This window comes from Anomaloglossus baeobatrachus, chromosome 3 (genome assembly GCF_048569485.1).
Source record: "Anomaloglossus baeobatrachus isolate aAnoBae1 chromosome 3, aAnoBae1.hap1, whole genome shotgun sequence".
In the NCBI taxonomy this organism is placed as follows: domain Eukaryota; kingdom Metazoa; phylum Chordata; class Amphibia; order Anura; family Aromobatidae; genus Anomaloglossus; species Anomaloglossus baeobatrachus.
Window position 1 is genome coordinate 570,488,299 of NC_134355.1, and position 21,079 is coordinate 570,509,377.

At 46.9% G+C, this 21,079-nt stretch overlaps 1 protein-coding gene and 1 pseudogene across 1 annotated transcript in view; both read left to right on the forward strand.

Annotated features, from left to right (window-relative positions):
* The window catches only part of DNER (delta/notch like EGF repeat containing), a 464,487-nt gene that overhangs the window by 77,116 nt on the left and 366,292 nt on the right, over positions 1-21,079 (forward strand).
* LOC142295572 (GTP-binding nuclear protein Ran-like) lies at positions 7,381-8,024 on the forward strand (annotated as a pseudogene).

The following is a 21,079-nucleotide window of genomic DNA, read 5'->3' on the forward strand; positions in this document are numbered from 1 at the left end:
GCCCACAGACGCTGGCCCGTGGGATCTATGGGCCCTGGCGGTGACCTCTTATCCCTAATCGGTGGGCTGTTGTCTTCTATGAGGGACTTTGGGTGGGACAGGACCTCTAGTCCTGGCCTCAATCGGTGAATTAACCAGTCCGCTTGGTTCCGGTTTCTGGCTTCAGGGTCCGAGTACCCCCTTTGTGCTACGGTTTCCGGGTCGGTTCCCTGTGTCGGTACCGGCGGGCTACAACCCTGTCCCGGTCCACCTCGATTCTGCCGAGCCGTCTGCCATCTCCTGCTGACAGAGACCACCGTCTGCCTCCTAGCCAGTGGCACCAGGGCTCCTACCCTGGTACCGTTCAACTTGAACTCTCCTGCTGGAGCTACACTTAGCTCCAGCCCACACTCCGCTCCAAACAGAACTTCAGACTGAACTAAACTGATCTGCTGTTTTCCCGCCCCGGGCTGTCTGGAACCCTGGGTGGGCGTGTCCCAACCGCCTGGTCATGCTCACTGGTGTGTCTATCTTTCCCTAAGGGGGGGTGACTAGGGTTTCTGGTTGGCTGTGTGTTTCCTAGTGAGGGAACGGTGTAGTGCGGGGCCTAACTGTGACTACCTGGTTTTGCCAGGGCGTCACAGATACACCCCTGTCCCTCTCGTTGTGCTGATGCCCTCAACCTCTGAGCTCATAGGGAAGTCCTTGGAGGTCCTCTCCCTTATAGGTGAATTGCCAGGACGTTGAATCGGCTCCTCACCTAGGGTCCTGTACCCCATCGTGCTCGGTACCGTGCAGTTCTTTTGGGCCTTCTGGTGCCGGCAGTCCTCCAAGACTATGTTCGTCCACCCTCGTCCAATGTCCCTGCTACCGGTCCTCAACTCCTCTGCACCTGGATCACCGCTTGCAACCCAACCATTGTCCCTAGCTCCCCAGGAGCTCATTCTCCCAGCTCCTCTCTCTCTGGAGCCTACTTCACTACTCTCTGTCTCCTTCTCATAGTCTGCTCAGTCCCCCAGTGGCCGGCCCATTTCCAGTTTGTCCACCACCCTGGTGTGTCTGGCAGTGACTGCTGTGAGGTGATTGGGTTTTGTGGTGCAGATGGTAGTGACAATGGGCTTCTTGGGCACCTGAAACCATGGGGGGTGGGCCCCGCAGCCTGGGTAAGAATGCAGTACCCTGTGGCACCCTGATGTATTCAGGGGCGCCACACTGGCACAGGCTGAATGGTGGATCATGGAGCCTTTGGCCCCCGATGATTATTCTATTCAACGGTATCCACGTCATGAAGATTGCGTGTACTGCTAAAATTGTGTTGATGGGGGGAGTAATTTGATCAGGCCACCGCCCCACTCATGGGCCCCAAAGCTACCACGTGGGCTGCCACTATGGACGGTATGCCCCTGACCATGCCTACTAATAACACCTATAGAGACCGCAAGGACAGGACTATCAGGTAGTAATGGCGTCGGTGTACATGGGTGGAGGAGCAAAAACTTTTTGACAGATTCCCTTTAGGATTAATTGCTTTACTGTGTCAGTTCCAATAGAAAGTAAATGAAAGAAGATGTGTAAATTATTTAGACTTGATGGGATGTTGTAAGTAAGACATATTGTCATGGGGATATCACTTGCTGTCATTGACTGATTTTTACCCCTTCAAAGCTGTATACAAGTTAACAATTTTATTTTTTGCTTCAGTAGTAAAAATTTAACTTTTTTGCTAAGTTGATTAAAGTCTGATTTTTTTTTTCTTTCTACAGCTCTTATGCAGACTTGTGTATTTACATAGTAAGAAACACTCCCCTGTAGTCTGATCCCACCGTCACTGCCTCCATCATGATCATGATCATGAGTAAGCGTGCTTTGTCACGCCAAATGCGTTAAAGGAGCCTCCAGTATTTTAGCAATGGTTTTAGGGTGAGAACGCACTTTGCGTTTCCACCTGCGTTTTAGGTGCTTTTTAGGTCCGTTTTGAGAAGCGCCTTTTTCATGCCAAAAGGCATGCGTTTTGATTTCACAGCAAAGTCTATGGAAAATGGGGATTTCTAGACCGCACTTTGCATTTCTAAACGCTGCGTTTAATTTGCATATTTTGTGGCAAAAACCATGCGTTCAAAGAAGGAGCATGTCAGTTTTTTTTGCCATTTTGGGTGCGATTCCTTCAAATTCCTGCGTTTTACCTGCTTTTTCAGCGCAGAAAACATGCGTTTTGTAGTACCAAAACGCATGATTTTTGGACATCAAAATAATGATTTGATATGTCCCTTTACACACACACATAATCCGACAATTAAATTTAAGAAAAATATGCATTTATTGCTATTTTAGCGATAAAATGTATATTACCGCTATAATTTGATGAAATATATCTATTTTCATTATTTTTCCAATTAATATAGATATGATCCTTTTTTTTCTCTTTTTTCATTATGTTTGACTGTTTAAACTTTATTTAGCAGTGTCTTGATGTTCAAAACGCATCTGTCAAAACGCAGGTGAAAAAGCATGTAAAAAGCGCTGAAAACACATCAAAAACGCGGTAAATACGAATGCGTTTTCAGCGCTAAAGTTCTGAAAAAGGCAACTTTGGTCAAATCAATTAAGCCCAAAACGTGCGTTTAGAACTGCAAGTAGGTGAACGCAAAGTGCGTTCTCACCCTTATAGTGATTTGATTTCTCTCCCGCATAAAGAAGACTGCACCCGTGAAGCGGGATCCTCTCTTCATTCTTCCATATCATACATTTTGGCAGTAACATTTACTTGCACCGGACAGAAGTATCAGAAACCTTGCCATGAGCTGGACTTTCTATTGTATTATCACACCCTTCCGTATGATTAACCTTGCGCATGTATACAAGTGCATCTCCATAAATTAGAATATCATCAAAAAGTTAATTTATTTGAAACATGGTCTTTTTTTATACCTAACTTGGCTACAGTGCTTAAGGATAGACTTAAATCTCAGTTTGGACAGACCTCTTGGTACCTTCTTGAACTGCTCAATGGACACATACCAATTACATAAGTTACCATTTTAAGTTGCTTCTGGTCGCACGCAGAGCGGGGGGAGGGGTGGGCGGGACTGTTTTGATTATAATGTCATCAATGAAATGCTCTTTGTATAAGAGCAGATTGTAAAAGAAATTCGGTTAAAATTCAATAAAAAGATGTTTAAAAAAAAAAAAAAAGTTAATTTATTTCATTAATTCAATAAAAAAGGGAAACACATATATTATATAGAGTCATTACACATAGAGTAATCTATTTCAAGTGTTTATTTATATTAATGTTGATGATTATGACTTACAGCCAATAAAAACCCAACATTCATTATCTCAGAAAATTAGAATATTATATAAGAACAACTGCAAAAATTATTTTAGAATCAGAAATGTTGGCACCTATTGAAAAGTCTGTAAAGTAAATGCACTCAATACTTGGTCGGGGCTCCTTTTGCATGAATTACTGCAGCAATGCGACGTGGCATGGAGGTGATCAGCCTGTGGCACTGCTGAGGTGTTATGGAAGTCCAGGTTGCTTTGATAGCAGCCTTCAGCTCATCTGCATTGTTGGGTCTGGTGTCTCTCATCTTCCTCTTGACAATACCCTATAGATTCTCTATAGGGTTTAGGTCAGGCGAGTTTGCTGGCCAATCAAGCACAATGATACTGTGGTTATTAAACCAGGTATTGATACTTTTGGCAGTATGGACAGGTGCCAAGTCCTGCTGGAAAATTAAATTTCCAACTCCAAAAAGCTTGTCGGCAGAGGGAAGCATGAAGTGCTCTAAAATTTCCTGGTAGACGGCTGCACTGACTTTGGTCTTGATAAAACACAGTGGACCTACACCAGAAGATGACATGGCTCCCCAAACCATCACTGATTGTGGAAACTTCACACTAGACCTCAAGCAGCTTGGATTATGGCCTTTCCACTCTTCCTCCAGACTCTGGGACCTTGATTTGCAAATGAAAATTTACTTTTATCTGAAAACAACTCCGTGGACCACTGAGCAACAAGTCCAGTTATTTTTCTCCTTGGCCCAGGTAAGACGCTTATGGGGTTGTCTACTGGTCATGAGTGGTTTGACACAAGGAATGCGACAGTTGTAGCCCATGTCCTGGATACGTCTGTGTGTGGTGGCTCTTGAAGCACTGACTCCAGCAGCAGTCCACTCCTTGTGACTCTCCCCCAAATTTTTGAATGGTTTTATTTAACAATCCGATCAAGGCTGCAGTTATGCTGGTTGCTTGTGCACCTTTTTCTACCACAGTTTTTCCTTCCACTCAACTCTCCATTAATGTGCTTGGATAAAGCACTCTGTAAACTGCCAGCTACTTTAGCAATGACCTTTTGTGGCTTACCCTCCTTGTGGAGTGTGTCAATGACTGCCTTCTGGACATCTGCTAAGTCAGCAGTCTTCCCAATGATTGTGTAGCCTACTGAACCAGACTAAGGGACCATTTTAAATGCTTAGGAAGCCTTTGCAGGTGTTTTGTGGTAATTATTCTAATTTTCTGAGATAAAGACTTTTGGGTTTTCATTGGCTGTAAGTCATAATCATCAACATTAACAGAAATAAACACTTGAAATAGATCACTCTGTGTGTAATAACTCTATATAATAATATATAATAATAATAATAATAATAATAATAATAATAATGTGTTTCCCTTTTTGTATTGAATTACTGAAATAAATTAACTTTTTATGATATTCTAATTTATTGAGATGCAAAAGATGTGATACAGAGGGGAGAGTGTGACTGCTGGATCACCATGTACACGGGTTTGTTTGTTTATTTCCTAGTTTATTGTTTGCTGCCATGGAGACACATAATTCTGCATTGGAGCTGTAGGAAGCAAGCAATAAGAAGATGTTAATTAGGATTTATGCAAAGTGCTGTAGTTTGTCTGTGACTGCAGAAACTATTCAGAACAGGAGCTGTAGAGGGGAACATGAGGTTCCTTTAATAAAACTATTTGAAGTTCCATTATTTAAATGCGTTGGACAATAAAAAATGGTTATAGAGGTGTATGTAGGGAGCCTGCCACAGGTCATATCTAAGGGCGGTATAACATAGTAACAGAGACCTTGGTCCCAGTGTGTAGTCACTTATTTTGCCATATGTAGTCATTTTTTTATAAAATTACAGTTTATCTCCAGCATTTCATGTGATCGTGGTTTCAGTCGACTGTGTAAGCTTTGTGGAGTCCTTGATATTCATGAGTGGATGTGTATCTCAGCCCCCCACCACTGGAGGCTATCTTTCTAGGCACAGTATAGGGAAAAACTTGTAAATCAACTATGGCAGGTTAAAGAGAACCAACCAGCAGGATTTTCATATATAAGGCCTGTTTCACACGTCAGTGAAAAACACTGACGTTCTTCACTGACGTGTAAAACACGCACATGTCCCTCCGTGTTCCGTGATTCACGGCACACGTGGGTTGTCCATGTGCAATCCGTGATCCGTGATTGCATATGGACGTTATTCACCTGCCTTCGTTCCTGCTGTCCATGGTGCTGAACTCCTCGGCTCTGCAGCGTCCGCCCACCGCTCTCAGCAGCTAGTTCCTGGTCGGCTATTCCTGCTCTCATGAATATTCATGAGCCAGGCAGCAGCTGCCGAGAGCGGAGGCTGCACAGCGAATCGCAGGCAAGGTAAGTTGAAAATATTTAATATTTAATATGTCCGTGATTTTTTGGTACGTGTTTCACGGATCACACCATAGTATGGTCCATGGGTCATCAGTGATGCCAGAAAAAAACGGACTTGTCTTCTTGCAGAAACACGGCCACGGGTGTACGCTGCATGGAGACACGTTCAGTGAAAAATCACTGATGTGTGAGCAGACCCATTGATTATAATGGGTCTGCGTATGTCAGTGATTCTGGTACATTCGAATAAAAAAAAGCACAAACGTACCAGAATCACAGACGTGTGAAGGGGGCCTAAAGTAAAGCCAGTGCTATACTGGCGCCTGGATGCTGAATGTAAGCATAGCTTTTGTTCTGAGATTGTTTTATTTCAGAAATATGTGCAAGTAAAGTTCCAGCAATGCCCTGGTATTTGATTGATAGCTGCTAAAGAATATCTAATAGGTAGGTTGAGTTTTGCTATCTATTCCCTCCCCTGTCTGCTGCCTGGCCTTGGTAGATGCTCGACTGTAGAGCTACAGCTCAGGGCTACAAATCCTCCAGTGCTAGGCTCATGGTGCACAAAATTAGGGAAGGACTAGGCAGTACGGTTGGCCTCACCCATCTCGATTGCCGCTTTCTTGCTGCTGTCTGAGCGCAGCTTCATCTGTGCTGCAATCGCATCGCTTCTTTACCTTCTAACTGTACTCTTCAGAATCAGATCTATACTACTAGAGAGAGCAGCATAAACCTGGTGACAAATTCCCTTTAATGTAATTCTATTGGGCCACTTCATCAAAGTTTTTACTCCAGAAAACTGGCATAAAAACTTTGAAATTTCTATTCAACTATTTTATGACTTTTACCTTTTTTACACCAGTTTGAATCACATCTGCCAAAATGGGTGGAGCTTGGGAGGAGGGGGGAATGGTGTGGCCCCGCCCAGACATCGGATTCATCATAAGTGCTGGTGCTTTGCATGCTAGTAATGTTACTCCAGTCCCTGACCGGCATAGCATTTCTGTTCAGAAGACGCTCCAAATTCATTAAGTGCCTCTTTATGGATTTAGCTCCTTTTACTCCAGTAAAACTGGCCTAATGTGCCAGTTAATGAATCAACCCCAGTGTTTGTTTTTTGTTTTTTTTTGTTTTGTTTCTTAATTTATAGGAGTGAAGGTTACATTTATAATTGACAGAAAAGGACATAAATTCAAAATAGTAAAAAAAAACTCTCCAGATACAGCCATTAGCCAACAAAAGGTTAAATAGTAACTGCACTAGCAGGATGTAGCCGGCCCCCTATGATAAAGGTGGGGGCAATACAGGTGTAGAATACCGATGAGGCAACCACTCGCAACCTACCAACTCATGAGGGGGTGGCTGCTGGTATTAAACATGCACACTAAGGAGATTTGCATAGTGCACCAGTCACACAGAATTGTGTGATACACAGTGTCTGTATTTCAACCTATTGATGACACCCATACCATTAAATCAGTTGGGCTACCTAGCACTATATAAGTGCACCTCACAGGATAGACACCCCAATGGGCTGCATCCTACATAAAAATGGAAAATGTGCTTCTGGAAGATCAGAGTTCATCAACGGGAGACTCTTCCCGGCCTCTCCACTCAATCGGCCGCTCATCCATGCCATCCTTAGTGATACCGGCTCACCGGTACTTATAGTAACAGTTTAGTGCACGTTTAGCTGATTGGCGAGGCTTTGCGGAGGGATTCCCATTGGTATATAAACTATGACAGCCCAAGGAAAGCCTAAAGTTCAGTTTAAGCTTGTTCTAGTTGGTGATGGTTACAGGCAAAACAACCCTTGTAAAACGTCACTTGACTGGTGAATTTGAGAAGAAATATGTAGGCACACTTGGCTGAAGTTCACCCACAGGTGTTCCATAACAATAGAGGTCCTATTAAATTCAAAGTATGGGATACTGCTGGTTAGGAGAGGTTTGGTGGTCTTCGTGACGGTTATTACATTCAGACTCAATGTGCCATTATCATATTTCATGTTACATTAAGAATCAGAATGTACCCAACTGGCATAGAGATATTGTACGAGTATGTGAAACTATCCCCATAGTCTAGTGTGGCAACAAAGTGGACATTAAGGAAAGAAAAGTTAAAGCAAAGTTTATTTTGTTCCATAAGAAAAAGGATCTTCAGTACTATGATGTTTCTGCAAAGAGGAACTACAACTTTGAAAAGACATTCCTTTGGCTTGCCAGAAAACTGATAGGTGATCCTAACCTTGAACTTGTAGTCATACCTGCCCAAGCTTGCACCACCAGAAGTGGTTATGGATCCTACACTTCCAGCACAATATGAGAATGATGTACAGATTGGCCAGACCACAGCACTGACGGATGAGGATGATGATCTGTGATGTGTGAATGAAGTGGGAGCCCAGAGTCAGAGGTCTAGTTTTATAGGCAATTGTCTGGTGATGAGATGCATATGGGACTGCAAATATTCCCTAAAATTTCCAACATTTAAGGGAACCTGTCTTGTGCAATATGCACCCAGAACCACGAGCAGTTCTGGGTGCATATTGCTAATCCCTGCCTAACTTTCCTTGTATCTGTGAAGCCCCACAGGTGTTATGTCGGTGCATTACCTTCAGGGACTCCACATGAGATGGTCTGGTCACAGGTAGGGAACCTTCTCTTTAGGATTTTCGTGACGCCACTCTCGGTATTGCGGTCAGAGGACCACCACTGCAGGTTAAGGGACGCCTGGGGTTGTTGGTAGGTGCAGTTAGATGATGTGGCCCCCCGAGAGTAGGGCTGGCCCCACGGCCCGTTTTGAGTGGGTGGAACCACAAGGCGCAGAATGACTCAAACACAATCCAGGTGTTATGTCGGTGCATTACCTTCAGGGACTCCACATGAGATGGTCTGGTCACAGGTAGGGAACCTTCTCTTTAGGATTTTCGTGACGCCACTCTCGGTATTGCGGTCAGAGGACCACCACTGCAGGTTAAGGGACGCCTGGGGTTGTTGGTAGGTGCAGTTAGATGATGTGGCCCCCCTAGAGTAGGGCTGGCCCCACGGCCCGTTTTGAGTGGGTGGAACCACAAGGCGCAGAATGACTCAAACACAATCCAGGGAGTCTTTTAACGTGTTTACTCACTGTTTGGTGGTTACAGTGAGATGCCCGGGCGACACTGTGATAACCAGGTGGAACCAGGAATCCCAGGAATCCCAGGAACCAGGAATCCCAGAAGGCCGTTCTGAGGGTAGCTGTCCACTCGCCCTCCTTGCACTCCCTTTGTTTGGAAGGACCCCTTACATGAAGTATGCTAGGATTCCTCCAGGGAAGCTGTTTCTGATCCCCGCTCCCCTCTCTGGCCCGTCTGCCGGCAGCGTAGACCTTGGTGGGATGGCTTCTGGCCCTATCGCCTTATGGGCCTCCTGGTTGCTGCTTGGGCTCGGACTCTGTGTTGTGGTGGTGAGGGCGTGAAGTACCCCCACCTGAAGGTTGAGCAGCTCTAGATGATTAGCTGTCTGCTCTGGGGACCTGTCTCCCCTTGCGTGCTGGAATACCAGTGATCCCCTTTCTCGGCCACCTTTCTTGGGGTGTCTTTCAGGCTGACCCACAGGTACCCGTTCTCCCCCGTTTTCAGCTACTGCACTCCGCAGGGCCTGGCTAGCATGAGAGACCCTCTGCTCCCTTCCACACTCCTCAACACTCTGCTCCAGACCGCTTGCTCCTCCTTCCCTTCCTGTCTGCACTGCTTCCTAGCAACCAGCCTCTGGGCACACCCCTTGATGGGAATTGAAAGTTAACCCCTTCTGGCTACCCAAGGGTCCCTTCTAATGGTGTGGGAGACCTGGTCACTATGTGTTTGTGTGTGCACCTCATCCTGGCCTTTGGAGATTACCTGGAAGCACTGCCCCAGCATGGGTGCAATACTCTGTGGTGCCTGACCAGGTCAGGGCGCCACATATCTAGTAGCATAGATAAAGAGATCTTTAGAAAAAGTTTTTCTAAAGAACCTTTATAACATGCTAATGAGGCCAGCGACTAGTCACAAGGGCATTACTTAACTTGAGTAGTCGGCCCCCTTAGCATGTAAGCACATCCCTGTGGACGTGCTACCATGATAATGAATGCGCAGCGTCAGAGGCATGGTCAATCTCACTGCTCTCTGCTTCCACCGCCCCAACGCTGGATTTTGTCTCAGTGCGCATGATCAGAAGCCCCGGACTTCCAGTCATGCATACTATGGGGATGTACGCGTACTGGCTTCAGACTGGTGTAGTGTGCATGACCAGGAAGTTCAGAATGTTCTGATCATGCGCACTGAGCCAAAAACCAGCGGAGGCAGCAGAGTTGAACCACTACTTGTGGTTCTGGGTGCACATTGTACCTGACATGGTCCCTTTAAGTTAAGACTTCTACAATCACATCATAATATGCAATGTTGAATCTTGCTTGTTACTGTCATTCCCATACCTTTATGTTTAGATCATAATAAAGCTGTATTTTAAATACCCCCCCCCCAAAAAAAAACGGAAAATGTGCAATAACAATTATAGAAAATCATAATTAATATATGTGAGGTATTGGTTCATATTTTGGCCAAAATATGTAAGCTCATAACCCGAAGTCAAGGGTCCCCACGCTTACAAGTCCCTACACTACATTCAAAAACAAAAAAAAAAGTAAAAAAAACTCTTACCCCTCCCTCATGATCATGTGACATTTATTCTAGAAAGTAGTATGACATATGCTTTGCATTTCATTCCAAGCTCGCAAATAACTTGCCTTACACTGGGTAGATTCCAGTCCCCCAACTACTGCAGAATTAATAAATAAAATAAATAATATAATATAAACTGACAAAGCATTTATCAAAAAAGAAATTCACTGCACAAATTTGAAAAGATTTGAGAACAATGGTTGGATATTCGGTTTGGCCTTCTAGTATTTTCATAAGAGAACGGATAATGTCGATGTATTCAGCGCTTTTATTATGTAGCTAAATGAAAACTGATAGAGGTTGCATTGGCTTTTCAATGTAAAGAAATACTAATGGGAGCTTGAGGGAAGGAAATTGTCAATTTTCCTTTGCCTAAAATTAGAAAATACTGTTATTTTGCGATTGACGATAGGCTTGACTCAATGCTCACAAAGAAATATGCAACTTTCAAATTGTGTTATAGGGATGGTGCCTTGAGTATTATTGTATTTCTTTTTAGTGTTTGAGTTTTGTTACTTTTTGGAAAATGGAAAATGTAATGGAGTGGTTTTTCAATAAAAATTATCTGACAAAAAGAAAGTAGTATGATAAAATAATATTTAGTTTGAAAGCGCACCAGGCAAGACAAAATAGAACAAAAAAAGCATATTCGTAAGGAGAAGACATGAGTGCATGCAAGAAGGCAGTAATCTTGTTTGTAGCCATCACTTTCTCCACGGGGAGTACTGCTTCAAGACTCTTGTACAGATTCAGTATAAGAATGGTACATGTGGACTTCAAGAAAACATATAAGTCTTAACTGCCTTGTGTTATGATTGTAAGAGGCAACAAATAAATTGTCTAATAAGGTTTCATGGAATCCAACCAAAAAATACACCGTCCTATTACTGTGTCAGATTATCCCCGGTTTACAAGTGCTGCATAGTATCCTCAATATCAGGGGTCCCCAACCACCGGCCCATGGTCCAGGACAAAGCCGTTGGAGTTTTTTGCCGGTCCGCGCTGCTGTTGCATACCACCACTAAACACTGATAGTGTGCTCTGCGGAGGCTCTGAGCACAGTTTGTGGGGTGGATACTGCCCCGTCCCGTCATGCCCCACATAATGTTCTCTGACAGAGAATATTATGTGTGGCATGAGAATATTACGTGGGGTATGCCGGGGCAGGTTAGCAGGCTGGCCTCAGTAGATGCAGTTCCTGGCACAGCACATTATGTAGGGCACGGTGGGACGCGTCGGCGATGTGGCCACAGTGTCGTGGTTCCTGGCATAGCTCCTGGTGGGAACCTGTTCTACAGTGTTGTACACCAAGGTCCCACCAGCACCCCCCAGTTTACAGCGCTGTTTGGTGTATAGTGCTGCTAAGTAGCAGTGCTGTATGCTGAGGCTCAATGTACAGCGCTGCTACTCTACTTCCAGATTTTCCTCAGACAGGAGCAGAGACAAGACCATCATATGTGCCCAGCCCTCTTTTCCCTCCTGCTAGCTGTATGTTCTCCATAACCGCACCCCCATATGACCAAAGCCCCATCGCTGCCCCACTCCTACCCCACCCTGCATGGCCATGGAAAAATGGTCTTGCTTGAAGCCAGGCCCTGGTGCCGAAAAGGTTGTGGACCACTCTCCTATAAGGCTCGCTAACTATGCGCTTGTATGGACATTCACGTGGTCTCAACCTCACCCCAATACAGCCATGGAAAAATATTCAACTGTGTGTGAAAGTGAATGATATAAAGAAGGGCTGATTGTAGGGATCCAAGAGCTTGGGTCCCCACACACAATAGATAGCTCTCAGCTGACAGAGGATAATGGATATGGACTCCTCCATACATAGCAGTGCTCACTCTGCCGAGCGATTCAGTGTCATCTACAGGAGACCTACTGCTGTTGGCGCTCTAGATCGCCAAAAACAAAAGGATCACCATTCTGAAAATAGACATGTTGGATCCTTATGTGGGAGAGCAGAAGACCCGCATATCCACCGATATTGATTAGTCTATTGTGCCCACACAGATCTAATATAGAAGGCCTATTCTACAGTGGGATAACTTCTCTTAGCAAACAACTATTTTATAGCATTTTTTTTCATATATTTGTAACTGCATTCGATTTTTAATGGAGATACCTCTACCTCCTGCTGACAGATGTCTACTGGTTCCCTGAAAATATTCCAAGTCAGAGTGTGTATTCTGAGTCCAGCACTTTCTTTTTTCGGCAGGTTATTTTTGTCAGGGAGTGATACATCTCAGAGCTCGCTGTCTCTTACTGCTGTCTGTTACTATCACCACACACCTTGCTGGGTGCCCTAATTGAATATGCTCTTAACATCTGCTTGACATTTTCACTTTTTCTCAGATTAGTTGTAAAATTGAAATGTTTAACTCCATGAAGGATTTTGGGGGTATATCTGCCATATAGAGCGGTAATCAACTTTATCAAGTGAAGCTGAGGAAGAGAGGTGCCAAACAGGGCGTGTGCCCAGGGTGCCAAGTACCAGGGAAGCTTCCCAATAGGCCATTGTGCTATAACACCAGCCCACCTTCTACAAAACGTACTGCTGGAGTAGTCCCTTTATTCAGCGGATTGTTGGTTGGCGAGAGGGACTTCCTCGTTGATCTCATATTGATAGTCTATCACAAGAGCAGGCAATTAATTTTGTTTGGAGTCACAAAATGCCCCTTTAATAGTAGGATAAAAGCCGTATCACCAGGTCATATCTCTAAATAGCTTTCTTCCTTTTAGTATTCAGTGCGGCTAAACTCCATCTGTTGTATCTTGTAACCTTCTAAAGCCTGGTGACCCTGCGTCATAGATTTGATATGAAACATGTCATTGCTTATTATGGTTTGCTTTGTTACTCTAATGTTTCTGATTTATTTTGATCACTGAATGATTGACTTCAAACTGTACCTGTCATTTTATACAAAAACTGTAGAAAACCATGGTTTTCCTGGCCGAATCACTCACAACAAGTTAAAACTGCTTATAGAGCACACACCAGTTTTATGTGTTCAGTAACTGTCCATATTCTCATGTTCCATAACTTGACATTAGTCTTTTAGTTTATTGGTTCCTTTTCATTTATCTGCATCTTACCAGTACTATTGTTGAGGAGAGCCATAAGATGAAATACTTAATTAACCTCTGGACATAGAGCACTGTGAGAAGTGTGTTCAATGAAATCAATTCTCTATATGTACCGCCCCGCACTCGGCTGCAGCCGAGCCGCTCGGATCCGGGCTCATTGGTGGGTGGCTCGAGCGCCTCTGGACCCGGGGTCACTTCGCTCTGAAAAAGGGGTGCTGGCGCTTTTGGCGGGGGTTAGGTAGGTGCACGGCCGGAGCCGCGCTTGAGTTCGTGACGCAACCCACGGGTCGTGGTGAAGTTGGACACCACCGCTGCGATTACTGGGCACCCGGGGGAGATGGTGGTGCAGCAAGATGTTAACCCCTCCGTGGGTAGGGGTGATGGCCCCGGGACCCGTTGGGGATAGCTGGGCGGTGCAGGGCAATGCGCGGCCGGATGGCACTGTTGTACTCACGGTTACTGACACACACAACTCTCTGGTAAACCAAGTTGATGTTGGTCGGTGCCCGCAGCTGGTTGCGTCTGGTTCCCCACCAGGTTTGGTGGTCTTGGCCTTTTTCCTGCACCGTGTTGTGTATCTGTGGACTGCCTGCGCTTCAGCGACGGGAGTCCGCTCCCCGGCTTTGTGAATGTCAGGAGAGCCCTTTTGCCCACAGACGCTGGCCCGTGGGATCTCTCTGCCTGTGCGGTGGCTTTCTATCCCCCCTGGTGGGCTGTTGTCTTCAGTCGGGACTTGGGTGGGAAAGGACCTATAGGATGCAAGCGAGGATTTAAAATTAAAACATAACTTTTAATATCATTAGTTTAAAACACAGTGCAATAAAGTGCGGTGCAGTGCAAGAAAATTATATACATAGAAAGATCTCACCCAGTTCTTTTCTGATGAGATCGGAAACCACTGGATAATCCCAGGCGGAAGCAGGTCAGTCCAGGACCACAGAAAGAAGAGGGGGGGGTTTGGGGGGACAATCAAAATACAATTTCCCTACCCCTGTCGTGCCCCTGCAAAATAATGCTTCCGCCCTTACAAGGGCAGCACCCAAGTCAGGAAATGCTCACCCTACTGACGAATACACCCTCCCAACGCGTTTCCCTCTCTCCACAAAGAGAGAGTTCATCAGGGGAGAACTTAGAGTATAGCCTGCAATGGCAGGACAATACTACACACAGTACAGTCGTAGTACAAATGTGTATCAACACAGTGCCCGTTCGTGGTGCACATGTGTATGCTAATGGCCAGTGGTCCCACTGGCCATTAGCATACACATGTGCACCACGAACGGGCACTGTGTTGATACACATTTGTACTACGACTGTACTGTGTGTAGTATTGTCCTGCCATTGCAGGCTATACTCTAAGTTCTCCCCTGATGAACTCTCTCTTTGTGGAGAGAGGGAAACGCGTTGGGAGGGTGTATTCGTCAGTAGGGTGAGCATTTCCTGACTTGGGTGCTGCCCTTGTAAGGGCGGAAGCATTATTTTGCAGGGGCACGACAGGGGTAGGGAAATTGTATTTTGATTGTCCCCCCAAACCCCCCCCTCTTCTTTCTGTGGTCCTGGACTGACCTGCTTCCGCCTGGGATTATCCAGTGGTTTCCGATCTCATCAGAAAAGAACTGGGTGAGATCTTTCTATGTATATAATTTTCTTGCACTGCACCGCACTTTATTGCACTGTGTTTTAAACTAATGATATTAAAAGTTATGTTTTAATTTTAAATCCTCGCTTGCATCTTATACTCTGATTAGGATTTGGGCTGTACTGCTTTTGCCATTGCGGCAGGACTGCTTTCTACTTGAAAGGACCTATAGTCCAGACCGCAATTAGTTAATTAACTCAGTCCAGTGGATTCTGGACCTCGTTTCAGGGTCTGAGTACCCCCCTGTGTGCTCCGGTTTCCGAGTCGGTTCCCCGGGTCGGTACCAGCGGGCCACTACACTGTCCCGGTCCACCACGGTTCCACCGAGTCGTCTTCCCAGCTCCTGCAGGCCAAGGCCACCATTTGCCTCCTAGCCAAAGATGCCCGGGCTCCAACCCCGGCGCCTGTCAGACTGTCACAGACCTGGGCACAGGTCTGCTTCCACTACTGACCACTGACTACTAACAACTGACCGTGTTTTTCCTGCCTCAGGCCCTCTGAACTCCTCAGTGGGCGTGGCCAACCACCTGGCTCCGCCCCCTGGTGTGTCCATTAAGCACTGAGAGAGGTGACTAGGGTTTAATGGTTGGCTGATGACACCTTATTGGGGGACAGGTGTAGTGCGGGGGTCTATCTGTGACTACCTAGCTAGTCCAGGGCGTCAGATATACATAAGCCAGTCAGTCTTCAGAGGAACCCAAGATGGCCCCCGATAACATCATAGACCCACCTATCAGCATCACCAAGATGGCCCCAGATGACATAGACCCGCCTACAATGACGCCCACCAATCAGCACATGGACTAACACATTGTTCAACCCACTGACCAATGAACACATCCGGACATGCCCCTTTCCAAGGTTATATCAGGGCATGTTTCAGTTGAAATAAAGCAGTTTCTGGGTCGACCTTGGTCGAGGAGAGATGAATATCCGACTGTGTGTCTGATCTCATTTTTCAAGCATGCACTCGATCCACCCCAATTAGAATCAGGCAGTAGGCAACTTGTGGAACTTTGTAAGAGTTCACCTTAACACTATAGGTATTGGAACTTCCTCTGCTCACTTCCCATCATGCATTACGCCAAGTGCACAGCAACATCAGAGCTAGTGTGGCGCCCTGGCCTAGCCAGGTCGTCACAGATAACACACAAACACCCCACCCCCCACTAGACAGTAACATTAGCCAAACCCAAAATCCTTGTTGCCTCCCTCCAGGGTCTGATGTCCACACCAGGTGGGGCGGAGCCAAGCGGTTGGCCCCCGCCCACCGAGGAGTTCACAGTCCTGGAGGCGGGAAAAGTGACAGAACGGTCTAGGAGGTTGAAGTGAGAGGAGTAAACACTAGGGTGTCTGGGTTTGTGGCCCAGGCACTGACAGCAAGGTTGGCAGACAGTGGTGGCCGTCTGCAGGAGTGGTGGATTAACGCGGAACCGTAGGACCGGGGATGGGCGACGGCCCGCCGGTACCAACCGGGGAGCGAAGTGAAGCCAGCACACACAGGCAGGGCCATCGGACCCCGACCAGGCTTGGAGCCGCCGACAATAGTCAAATCCGAGTGTGACCGGAACCCCGGGGGTTCCCTAACAGCCAGAGACCCAATTGAAGGCAACCGCCCACACCGTGAGGGTAAACAGCTACCACCTAAGGCTAGAAACCCAAGGGTCAGCGCCTGCGGACAATCGGGCTCCTCCGGCACCCATACACCGGGGAGCGGACTACCGTTGGGAATCCATCGTAGTCAAACAACTACACAAAGGTGCAGGGAAAGACAGCCGCCATCACCTGTCCGGGAAGAGACACTGCAGTCGGCTGCGGGACCCGTCCATCCAGCCATTTGGTTTACCGAGGACTTTGTGCATCTCTTGCTGAGTGAGTACACCTGTGCCATCCGGCACCGCGCTGCGCTGTCCCTGCGACCCTGCACCTCACCAACCCTGACTCCCCGTCCCACCACCGGGCCCCGGGACCACCGACCCCTACCCACGGAGGGGGAAAACAACATCCCAGCTGCTCCCTACTATCGCTCCCGGGATCCCCGTCACCAGCAGCGGTGGTGCCCACCTTCACCACAACCCGTGGGTGGCGTCACGGACTAAATGACTAAATCCCCCAAATCGACCACCCTTTTTACTCACGGGCGAGGAGCGCCACTCGAGTCCCCGGATCCGGCCCACCGCTCGAGCCACCGAGCAGCCGCAGCAGCGCCGGACCCGAGTGTTAGCGAACGCAGCGCAGTGGCGTCCTCCCCGCCCGCGACACTAGAACTTCAATTTTCTTACTCTTCAACATGCAATTTCCCTGCCTTTATCCAATAAATTGTCTTGCCTTATTTGACAGCCCTCTCTTTCTCTCTCTGTAAGGCCCGTTTCACACGTCAGTGAAAAACAGTGACGTTTTTCATTGGCATGTAAAACACGCACATGTCCCTGTGGGTTGTCTAAGTGCAATCCGGGCTCCGTTCTCCGTGGCCCGTGATTGCACTTAGAAAACAACTCACCTGTGCGCGCTCCCGCTGTCCATGGTGCTGATCGCTCCCGCGGTGCAGCATCCGGCCGGCGGTGACCCCCGCAGCAGCTGCTTCCGGGTCGGCTGTGTCGCGCATAATGAATATGCGCGACAGTAATGAGCCGGCTCAGAAGCAGCAGGGAGAACGGGCTGCAGAGGACATCGCTGGACGCCGGGTGAGTAAAAATGATTTTTATTTTAAAAGCACGTTTTTTTTCTGGCACGTGTTTCACTGACCACACCACTGCGTGGTCCGTGCAACATCAGTGATGCCAGAAAAAAATGGACACGCGGGTACGCCGCACGGAGACACGTGCAGTGAAAAATCACTGACGTGTGAGCAGACCCATTCATTATAATGGGTCTGCGTATGTCAGTGATTCTGGTACGTTTTAAAAAAAGCACAAACGTCCCAGAATCACTGACGTGTGAAAGGGGCCTTAGGCCCCTTTCACATGTCAGTGATTCTGGTACGTTTGTGCTTTTTTTTAGGCCCCTTTCACATGTCAGTGATTCTGGTACGTTTGTGCTTTTTTTTAACTGCACGTGTCTCCGTGCAGCGTACCCGCGTGTGCGTGATTGCCACACGGAGACATGTCCATTTTTTTCTGGCATCACTGATGTCCCACGGACCACGCAGTGGTGTGGTCCGTGAAACACGTGCCAGAAAAAAACGTGCATTTAAAATAATAAACATTTTAACTCACCCGGCGTCCAGCGATGTCCTCTGCAGCCCGTTCTCCCTGCTGCTTCTAAGCCGGCTGATTACTGTCGCGCATATTCATTATGCGCGACACAGCCGACCCGGAAGCAGCTGCTGCGGGGGTCACTGCCGGCCGGATGCTGCGTCGCGGGAGCGATCAGCACCATGGACAGCGGGAGCGGGCGCAGGTGAGTTGATTTCTAAGTGCAATCACGGGCCACGGATAACGGAGCCCGGATTGCACTTAGACAACCCACGTGTGCCGTGATTCACGGCACACGCAGGTACATGTGCGTGTTTTACACGCCAGTGAAAAACGTCACTGTTTTTCACTGACGTGTGAAACGGGCCTTATACGTACCAGAATCACTGACATACGCAGCTGAGCTGTCACTGAGGTTACCCGCGGCCACCGCTGTATCCAGTGACAGCGGGTAACCTCAGTGACAGCTCAGCCGATCGCGCGGCTGTCTTCAGTTGCTGTGTGGAGGTGACAGGAGCGGCGGTGTGTGCTGCAGCTCCAGTCACCTCCATGCAGCAGCGCTGGATGCGACGCTGGAGCATCCTGGATTCCGCCGGACATGGAGGGCTTTTTTGGGCTGATTAAAGTGGTTAACCAGGGTATATGTTTGCGTTTTTTATTTCTAATAAAGGATTTTTTCGGGTCTGGGTGTTTATTTACTGTAATTTACAGATTAATCATGGAAGGTATCTCATAGATGCCTGACATGATTAATCTAGGACTTATTGGCAGCTATGGGCTGCCAATAACTCCTTATTACCCCGATTTGCCAATGCACCAGGGCAAATCGTGAAGAGCCGGGTACAGCCCCAGAACTGTCGCATATAATGTATGCGCCAATTCTGGGCGGCTGTTGGCTGATATTGTTAGGCTGGGGGGCTCCCCATAACGTGGAGCTTCCCATCCTGAGAATACCAGCCTTCTGCCGTATGGCTTTATCTGGCTGGTTTTAAAATTGGGGGGGACCGCACGCCGTTTTTTTAAATTATTTAATTATTTATTTCACTGCACAGTATAGACCCGCCCACCGGCTGCTGTGATTGGGTGCAGTGTGACACCTGTCACTCAGCGTGGGGGCGTGTCTCACTGTAACCAATCATAGGCGCCGGTGGGCGGGGAAAGCAGGGAATACGAGATTGTTTAATGGGCGGCCGGCTTTTTCAAAATAGTAAAAGCCGCCGGAGCAGTGTGAACGGCAGTGCAGCGCCGCGCCGGGGATCGGGGATCGGTGAGTATATGAGAGAGGGCTGCTCAATTCAGTTACTCAGGAGTTTAGCGGTCACCGGTGGGTCCTTCACAGGTGACCGCTAATCAGGACGCGACACAGACAGAGCCGCAGCATGACAATGAAGTCGGCTGAAGTTCACCCGAGTTCATTCTGACAGTGCGGCTCTGTCTGTGTCTGCGGTCATCGGCCATTCAGCTCTGCTACATGGCTGTCTGTGGCTGCTGTCAGCGGCCATGTAGCAGAGCTGAATGGCAGATGACATAGTAAAAACGCATCCCTACACATTACACACGCTTGTCAAGTCAATAAATAAAAAAAAAAAAAAGGTGCCCAATGCATACGTCACAGAACACATGATCTAAAGGATCGCACACAAAATTGATCAATTTAACATAGACTACTAACACTCGTGTGACAGCAAATGAACGACCTACGTGCAATCTCATAAGATCCCGTATGCAACCTGGGCGTGTCACATCGCAAATGCGATTGTACAACTAATCGCAACGTGTAAAGCAGGCTTAAGATGCTGCAAGCATTGGCCCTATACTCCTTGGAGAGGAGACTGTCCACCTCTGACTACAGAGGTAACCGATTGCCAAGGCAATGAACAGAAAACTATAGAATTAGAGGTAAATTGCAAAGTTGCTTCTATTTATAAGCACTTTGCATCTTTACACATTCATGATTAGAAAACTTCATGACCTTGAACATACTAGTACATCCAAGACCTCGTTTTTCAGATGGTGACTCCACATTTTTTCCGCATATGTCGGCTGATCTGATCAGTTGACATGCGCAGCTAACACATTTTGGTATCGTCGTGTTCGGAAATGCCCGCTCTAACAAAATATAAAATAAATTAATCTGATCAGTAAAGGGCATAGCGAGAAAAAATCAAAACACCAGAATTACATTTTTTTGGTCGCCGCAACGTTGCAATAAAATGCGATCAAAACATCAAATCTACCCAAAAATTGTACCATTAAACATGTCAGCTCAAGACGCAATTGATAAGTCGTCACTGAGCCCCAGATCCTGAAAAATGAGAATGCTACAGATCTCAGAAAATTGTGACAAAAGCATAATCTTTTTTTTACAAATTTCGGCATTTTTTTTCCACCACTTAGATAAAAGTAAAACTATATATGTTTTTGGTATCTACTGTAAGGCCATGTGCCCACGGGAGAAAGTAACTGCGGATTATGCCGATTTTCCAGATAAATCCATGGGTTTACGCAAGTACAGACACTCCCCATATTATCCTATGGGATTTGGGGAGTGCTATATCAATGCTGCAGTATTTTCAGCTGCGGAAAATGCTGCGGATTTCCCGCAGCTGCATGTAACTGCATGCCAATTATTCATGCGAAATTATCTGCGGAATTCCTGTCTTTGCACTATGGAGATACAGGGCGGGAATTCCGCACAAAATCCGTACTGTTTTCGCAGGTTTACCGCAACAACGCCGCAGAAATACCGCAGCAATGGATAGCTGCGGTTTCCGGAGAGTTGCTGCTTGAACCTGTGGAAATACCTGCAGAAAAGT